The sequence below is a fragment of the Mus caroli genome, chromosome 12, assembly GCF_900094665.2.
Source record: "Mus caroli chromosome 12, CAROLI_EIJ_v1.1, whole genome shotgun sequence".
NCBI classification, from domain to species: domain Eukaryota; kingdom Metazoa; phylum Chordata; class Mammalia; order Rodentia; family Muridae; genus Mus; species Mus caroli.
The window spans coordinates 54,372,736-54,381,509 of NC_034581.1; the positions used below are offsets into that span (position 1 = coordinate 54,372,736).

The window sequence follows — 8,774 nt, forward strand, 5'->3', positions numbered from 1 at the left end:
CTTCCGCGTGCTACCATCCCTACCCACCGTCAGGGACTCCCATCCATCAGGAACTGTAATGACATTGGTCAGTCATGACATTTTACCACGGCAACAGAACAGTTTTCACTGTTTTTTTCTAATTGTTATTTTTAAATAACTACCTAGACTACAAAATAAATAACATTTGATTTAAAAAAAATTTTTCTTAAGGCACAGTCTTATAATCCCTATGACCATGGTAGCAACTTGTTCACCCCTGGCTCTGCACCCGGATGCTGTTCAGATGCTAGGCCTGCCCAGGCCTCAGTGATGGTAAAGTATTTCCTGGACCAGAAAGTGCTCTAAGTTCCTGAGACCAAGTGTTCACTGCCATGTGGCAATGGAACCCAGATCTCTCTGGCAAACACAGTTTAACTGAACACACAGTGCACAGGGAGGTGACCCCTGACTGGAATCTTCTGTCCCGAAGACTCCTGACCAAGATCAACAGGATGGTACACTGGGTAGAACAGGTGCTTCCTGCCAATATCCATCATTTGGTGTACATCCTGGAAGACTCTATTGTAGAGCCACAGAGTCACAGAACCGCATTCACATGAAACTTCAAACACAACCAGCTGATGGTGTGGAGCAATGAGGTGTGAACTCTGATGACAGCTGCTGGACCGAAACCCACAGGAAGCCTCGAGCTTCCTTATTTGGCATCTCCAGAGCTGTCCAGGGACTTGCTCTGCCCATTTCAAAAGCAATGTGACCAAGACAATGAAGAGTTTTAAATTACATCTTGGCAAAGCTACAAGGTGGGGCTCTTTCCAATATACTTCTTGAGGCAGCAAAAGAAACCAAAGATGACCTGGCCGGTGCAGAGAAGGCCAAGGGCCTGGCCTACAAGGCTGACATCAAGCAGCCTCAGCAGCAATAACAGTTTGCAGAGCCCACCAGCCAGGGCAAATCAGTGCACTCTCCCCTCGCCCCTCTCCCCATTACACTTTATTACTGAAAGTCCACTGCCAGTCCTTTCTGCTGCCTGTATGGTGGGTTGGAGCAGGAGTCTTGTTCAGCATCTGGAGTGTACCAGGCTCAGTGTCCACTGTTCCTGATCTCACCCATTAGGCAGCTGGTGACTGGTGCAGAGGGCTATAGTGACATTCCCAAGGTCACGAGCAGTACACGGAGCTCCTTGTTTTAATCTCTGATCTGTCCCAAGTACATGGAACAATATTTAGTTCATAACATGTTCTCCATCAGCAAATAATTTGATTGGTCCCAGGAAAAAGAAAATTTAGAAAACGATTTAGATTAACCCCACTAGGTGGTGAGATGCCACCCCAAGCACTACCGTGGAGGGCCTGTGCACCGACGGGGCAGAGAGGTCTGTTGACATGTTCCCAGTATCTTCCTGACTCTACTAGATTGTTTTCCTGCCATATCTCTGAATTTTACTGGACACCATTGTCCTTACCCTCAACAAAACAAGTAGGCAATGCCAGCCTCCGGATAAACACATCCTATATGGACATCATTGGTGTAGATATTAATGAGACACAGACCAACATTTGTTTTGTTCTGAGTGTCCTGGGGCTAATGTGGAAACTTTCTCTCTATCTAATATGCTCAGTGGGCAGATATCTGAGTCCTATAAGATGTCAGACAATGCAGAAGAGCAAGGAGGAGCTGAGTAAAGAGGGGATGAGTGTTCCAGGCAGAAGGCACCTATCCCCATGTCAATCAGGAGAGCCGTGGCCTCCACCCTCCCAGCCGTGTACAGCCAACTGAGTCTTACCTCTCTTAACCCTAATCCATCCCATCATGTAAGCACTCATAATATTAATGGCCGTTTATGATTCAGTCCAAATGACTAAGCCTTAAAAATTAGTCCCTTATTTTTCAAGAAAAAAATATGACAACTTTTTATTATGTGGTGGCTAGATAAGTGACTGCCAGTGTAGCAATACCAGATTTTCTCATGAAAAATAAATTTTACATACAATTGTGAGTGGAGTTGGTAGTATAAATGTCAGATAAATACAGTGTAAATGGCAGTTAAGAACCGTCCTATTGGGCTGGACCAAGGGCTTCATGGTAAAGAGCAGTTGATGCTCTTGCAGAAGACGTGGGTTTGGTTCCCAGCACCCACATGGTGGCTCATAACTGTCTGTAACTATAGTTCCAGAAGATCTTAATGTCCACTTCTGACCTCTGTAGATACCAAGCACTCAGTACACAGGCAAAACACACACACACACACACACACACAAATCTATAAGCTTTTAAAAAGAACAGTGGTATTGCTATGACCTTTAAAATAAATTAGACTTTTTTTCACTTTGAGATTTCTCTTTAAAGTCTCTAGACCTTCTGACTAAAATGCCCAAGCTGATACATTTTCTTCACTAAGACGTATGTTCTGCCCTTTTGATGCTTTTGCAACCAAACAAAACTATGTCTTTTATATATTATAATTCTTTGGAGTGTTTACTGAACTAATACATCTTGAGATAAAATGAAAACATAGCTAAGCACTAGATTTCATTGCCTGGAGCAATTATATTTACAGTAATCATGATACAGGATTATTGAAATTACATATTGAAGGAGGCAACCATTTATTTACAAAGATTGTAAACAAAATACTTCGGAGGTTTAAACAGTTAACACAAGAAAAATACTGGCAGTGTGTAACACTAAAATGGACTGTTTCTGATACAAGATTTCTTAAACAGCAAAGTAGGATGAATTCCCTTATAGCTTTTGACATCTATGTCAGTCTTTTTCCTCTTTGTGTTAGTTCTAATTTATTCTTTGCATATACATGTCTGGGCCAGAGAAGTGACTTTAGAAACGCTGTGACAATCTGCAGTCTTTGAGATGAAGCTGATGTCTGTGAAACCCGGTTATATCTTACAAGAGACTGCGGCTTCCCTCTCTCCTTAAGGTAGGCGAATAGGTGCCTTCTTCATCTCCACGTAACCCTCACCTGATACTTCTCCTCAGGGGTGTCCTAAACCACAACAGGCCCCAGCTCTGGACTGTTGGGAGGTCTAGAGCCAAAGATGCAGCCACGGGGACCGCATTCCCTCTGGTCCGGGGAAATGAGATCTTCTCTTGAAGATGACGCCGGAAGTCTGAATATCAGAGGAGGTGAACATAAGGTGAGCTCTGAAGCACATGTCGTGGCAGTTCTCCACAACTCTTGGACTGAGCAGCAACTATAGGCCTTCTGGAAGTGTCCTTTCCTGCCGGGACTCCTCTCTGTTTAAGGATATCACCAGTGTCTCTAACCCAAAAGACTTTCAAAGGTCAGCCATGGAAACTTACTAGGAGATTTTCTAGTTAAGGGTCTTGCGTGGTCTCAGTGATGATGTCTCTGGTGTCCTGGAAACCGGCTTTGTGCTGCTGTATCAGACTGGGGTGATCACCAGGCAGTGACTTTACCCCATCAATGGGCTTGTGAGACATTTCTCTCTAGAGTGTAGGTCATGGGCTGCCATAAAGATTCAGAATGGTGTCTGGGGCCCTCCAGTGGCTATTGGTGAAATAGCAGTGAGGCTTGCTAGGTCTGTTTGCAGTCTCTTTGGAAGCATCTAGAGAGAATAAACATGGTGCAAGTTGTCTTCCTGGTCTGAGTCAGGCTCCAGTTGCAAACCATACCTGGAGATAAAAAACGAAAGAGTTCCAGAGTACAGTCCTTTGTGTTGGCGAAGTCAGAGCAGCAGGAGCTTGAACGTAGCCAGTCCATTACATCATCGGTCAAGAAGCAGAAAGAGGCTGAAATTATAGCTCTTAAAATGTGCTATGTCCCGGAGTGTTTTACTTCAGAAATAAGGTGAACCTACCTCCTGACACTAATACACATAAGTATGCTTGTTTTCAATTAATACATTATTATTATTATTATTAATATAATGTCTTAGCTTATTTCATCACCAACACCCCCCCATTTTAAATGGCTGTTGTATTTGCTCACAAAATGGCATAACTACAATATCTAGTATTAAAGCTGAAAACAGAAACTAAATACCAAAGTACCTCAAAAGCATTCCCTTAAAGTACAATTAAACGGCAAATGGATAGCCAGGCAGTGGTGGCACACGACTTTAATCCCAGCACTCAGAAGGCAGAGGCAGGTGAGATCTCAGTGCGTTCGAGGTCAGCCTGGACTACAGAAGTCCAGGACAGCCAGGGATACACAGAGAACCCCTGTCTCGAAATAACAACACAAGCAAACAAAAAAAAAAAAAAAAAAAAAAGTCAAGGGATGGTGATGTAGATCAGTGGAAGAGTTTACTAACATGTTCTATGCCTTCAGTCTCAGTCCAGTTCTCAGCACCAGAAAGGGGGGAGGGCACTCCACGAGTGACGCATGCGCATATCCCCAAGACTTTAGAGATGATGGCAGGAAGACCAGAAGTTAAAGTCATCCTCCCTATATTGAAAGAACACAACCAACTTGAGTGACGTGTCTCAAGGAGGAGAGAAGTCAATTAAGGAGATAATAAGTAAGACTGAGATTATTGTGTACAAAACAGGAAATTCTACCTTATTCCCAGCGAGGGAAAAGTATATAGGTGCTGAGGTTAGCTGTTCTCACCCTGGTTTTAGAAATAAAAACTTGAATGAGAAAGAAAGTAAGGGCATGCTCCTGGGACATACACAAGCTGTGCACTGGGCTCTGGGATCCGCAAACAATAAAACACATATGCTGCCTTCTCTTCTGGAAGTTACCTGTGAGGGAAGGACGGGCTGAGGAAACCCCACAGCACAAGCAATAATAAAGCGCTGCCCACACACTGAGAGCTCCGCTTCTGTTAGGACGTACACTGGTCCCCGTAGCTCACAGGCAGAGGCTAGTTCTAAGGTTTTTATTGTCAATTACTATAGAGTGTGACAAAAGTAATGATGCTACCAACGTTTAAGAAACCTACAAAAGTCAGGACTGTAGTTCCGGATTTTTCTCTCCACCACCACCATCCACCCACCCACCCCGCAAACCATAATGATATTACAGTGTTTACTTAAAATCAAAATGTGTGTGTGTGTGTTTATGTGTGTGTGTGTGTGTGTAATCCATAATCCATTTCAAGGGTGTCTTCAGTGTGATGGGATCACATACAAGCACACAGAGAGAGATGCAGAGACAGAGACACAGATGTAGAGACAGAGAGATTCCCTGTTCAACCAGCATGGAAAACGAAGGGAGGGGCATCAGCAGCGTGCGCACAGGACTCAATCTGGTCTTTAATCACCCGTTTCAGCTCCGTGAAGCCCACTCAGTGAGGACAGCTATTGGTCATAAAGATAGCTGAAGCAAAGGGCAGACTATGACCACTTCTCACTCTCCCAGCTGGTCCTCAAGGTCAGCTTTGTTCTGTAAATCTCCATTAGGCAACAGAGTTCTGCTTCAGAGGAAACCTTTCTAGGTGACCTTGAGGGAAGAGGGGGTGTTAAAGGATGCGGTGAGTTATTTTCACAAAGTAAATACATCCTCCTGAAACAATGATAATCTGAGGGAAAGGCCCAGGCAAGATGAGTGTGAAATTATGGATAGGGACTAATTTGATAAGGTGCTGAAAAGCCAAGTGTGGACACATGAGACGTATAAAATGAAGTCCTTGCAAGGATTTCTGCATAAACTTCTTTCTTGGGTCAAAAGGAAGCTATTGGGGGCTGTGAGGAACTATTAGGAAGTGACTAGGAAGAGTGGCAGGAGATGCAAGGATAACACAGCCATAATCGATGGGAAAAAGCAATATGGGAAGGAGAGGGAAATGAGGTCACTCCTAAGTGTCTGCTCATGGCACTAAAAGAATTCCATGAGAATCAGCAACAAGAATATCCAGTTCAGAACAAGCAAAGAAAGCAGGGCATAAAATTAGGTCGAAGTGTTAGGCATCTTCCAAATGAGGAGCCTGACTGAAGTGCAGAGAGGTTACGAAAGATGCCCATAGGTATAGCTCAGTGGTACAGTGCCTGTCGAGTATTCATGAGACCAGGTTCTTCCCTAGCGCTATGTTCCATGGAGTGAAAAGGAGAGAGAAAGAAGAAAGAAAGGATGGAGGGAGAGAGGGAGAGATGGAGGAAGGAGGAAAGGAGGGAGGGGAAAAGGACATACCCAAGCTCGCCGAGCTGGAAACTGCAAAGTATTCCCTACATTCAGATCAGTTTGACTCAAGTCTATACCCCTAGCCTGTCCATCAGAGCACCTCCTCTTAAATCCTTTAGTGTTAGTCCCTGGGGTACTCGGTAGCACACAGTTCACTGCCCGCCTTACTCCAAAACTTCAGAATCAGTCTCTTATAAAGGCAAACCAAGTCCCACAAGGGACAGCACATTCCGTTCAATAATCTGATCTTAATAAACAGGCTGGGTTAGTCCTTCATTCTGGGAGGACCCTATCTCTAAAATATTGGGTCTGCCTTGCATAAGAACGCACAAAATTTGGCAGGAACTGAAGCAGAGACAGTGTCTATGGGTTTAGGGCCATCATCCTGTGAATTTTATTTGACTGCCACATATGGGTATTCTCATGAAATATGTGATTATCACATTATGAAACTCTGATTGTTTTTTTCCTATCCTGTATGAACTTCCTGGAAGATGAGCTGCAAATTAACACATAATATAATTATAGCTGCTCTCACCCTACTCAAAAGTATTCTTCTTTTCCATCAGACTCGGGTAAGTGACCCTCATTTTGTTTAATTTATAACATCCTTTTCTAGTCCTGGAACCAAGAAAGACCACAAATGAGCAAAGCAATCCTAGAGAGTAATAACATAACTGGAGGGAACACAATTCCGGAATGCAAGTTAAACTATGGAGACACATGAAGGAAAAAATAAAAATTAAAAAATTTTAAAAAACAGCCTGGTACTGGCATAAAACAGACAACTAGACAGACAGAGCAGAAGACAAGACTCAGAAATAAACCAGTAGAGCTATGGCCATTGTGCTGGCTCGTTTTATGTAGGCTTGATTTCAATTGAGAAAACATCCATACCAGACTAGTCTCTGAGCAAGCCTGTGACTGTTAGTTTGTTTGTTTGTGTTTCGTTTGGTTTGGTTTGGTTTTGATTGACTGATGGTTGATGTGGTAGGGCCAGCTCACCAGGAACAGTACCACCCCTGGGCCGATGATTCTATAAGAAAGCAGGCTGAGTAAGTCATGAGGAACAAGCCTGTAAGCACCATCCTCCATAGCCTCTGCATCAGCTCCTGCCTCCAAGTTCCTGCCCCTTATGAGTTCTTACCCAGTATCAGTTCCTGCCCTGTGTGAGTTCCTGCCCCATATGAGTCCCTACCCTGACTTCCTGCCGTGATGGACTTGGTGGGAAGCTATGAGATGAAATGAACACTTTCCTACCTAAGTATATGGTATTTTGTCACAATGGAAACCTAACTAAGGCACCCATCTAATTTTTGACAAAAGTGCAGGGGGATAAGACAGCCTATTCAACAAATAGTGCTGGTAAAAACTGGCCAGCCACCGACATCCACCTGCAGAATAAAATTAGATTCTTATCTTTCCCTTTGTGCAAAAAAAATGAATTCAGAAATACATCAAAGCCCTTAATTTAAAACATGAAATGCTGAAGCTCCTAGACAAAAGCATATGAAATAGACTTCGAGACATCGGGGTCAGCAAAAGCCTTCTGAATAGAAAGAATTTCAATAGCACAGGAACCAACCCTAAGGATCAACAGATGGGACAACATGAAATTAAAGTTTCTGCACAGCAAAGAGAAATATCAGGAGAGCACACAGGCGGCCCACAGAATGGGAGAATAGCTTTGCCAACTACATTTCAGACAATTCGGAATTTATAAATTAAAAAAAAAAAATCAGATATTCAGTGCCAAGGAAATAAAACTGTCAATCAACAAATTCGGTAATTAGTTGAACAGATAGATACCTTTCAAAAGAAGAAGCACAAATGGCCAACAACTATTTTTTAAAGGTGCTCAACGTCCCTAATCCTCAGGTAATCACAAATTAAAACTACTTTGGGATACAGCTTTGCTCCATCAGAATGACGATCATAAAGAAACCTGACAACAAGCGTTAGGAAGGACGTGGGGAAAGCAGCTATCTGAGTCACTGCACACTCGGTGCAAAAGAATCAGCGCAGCCATTATGGAAATCACCTTAGTGGTTCGCCAAAAACTTAAATTTCAAATGACCCAGCAAATTTTCCTCCTGAGCCCAGACCCACCGCAGAGACGCTCGCTCACGCGGGCTGATTGCTGCTCTATTGCTAGAGCAAGGAAATGGAGTCAACAAGATGGCGGTCGGAAGGTGAATGAGTAATGGGAATTGGGTCCGCGTGTGAAAGGGAATATATTAAGCTGTAAGGAAAACTGAAATCATAACATTTGCAGGAAAATTGATGGACTTAGAATACATATTGAGGGAGTTCACCCAAACTCAGAAAGAAGATTGTAACCTATCGTATAAACACGTGTACGTGTAAACAGCTCTGAGTGTGATATAGAATAACACTTAGGAGACCCAGATGACCAATGAGGGCGCACAGGCAGAGGATCCATGAGTCATGGATGATGATACGAAGCTAATTGCTTTTCTGCTTTCAACTCTGTCGTGCTTTTCTTTTACTGTAGTAGATAGCGCATAAAAATGCAATCATAGTGAGGATAGAAACCTAATCAGAGTTCCACAGCTTCAGGTGTGCGGCAGCCGTGCCATCCCCAAAGGAGACTCCCAGCTTCTACAGGATCCTTCTGCACATTTATTGGGAGAGCTTGATTGCAGAGGCGAAAAGACCCTCAGCCCAG

The 8,774-nt window shown here is 43.4% G+C and overlaps 2 pseudogenes; one reads left to right on the plus strand and one right to left on the minus strand.

The window, feature by feature from the left end:
* Positions 1-291: 291 nt before the first annotated feature.
* On the plus strand, positions 292-982 carry LOC110306516 (annotated as a pseudogene).
* A 439-nt stretch (positions 983-1,421) lies between these two features.
* LOC110306518 overlaps positions 1,422-8,774 on the minus strand; it is a 25,399-nt pseudogene continuing 18,046 nt past the window's right edge.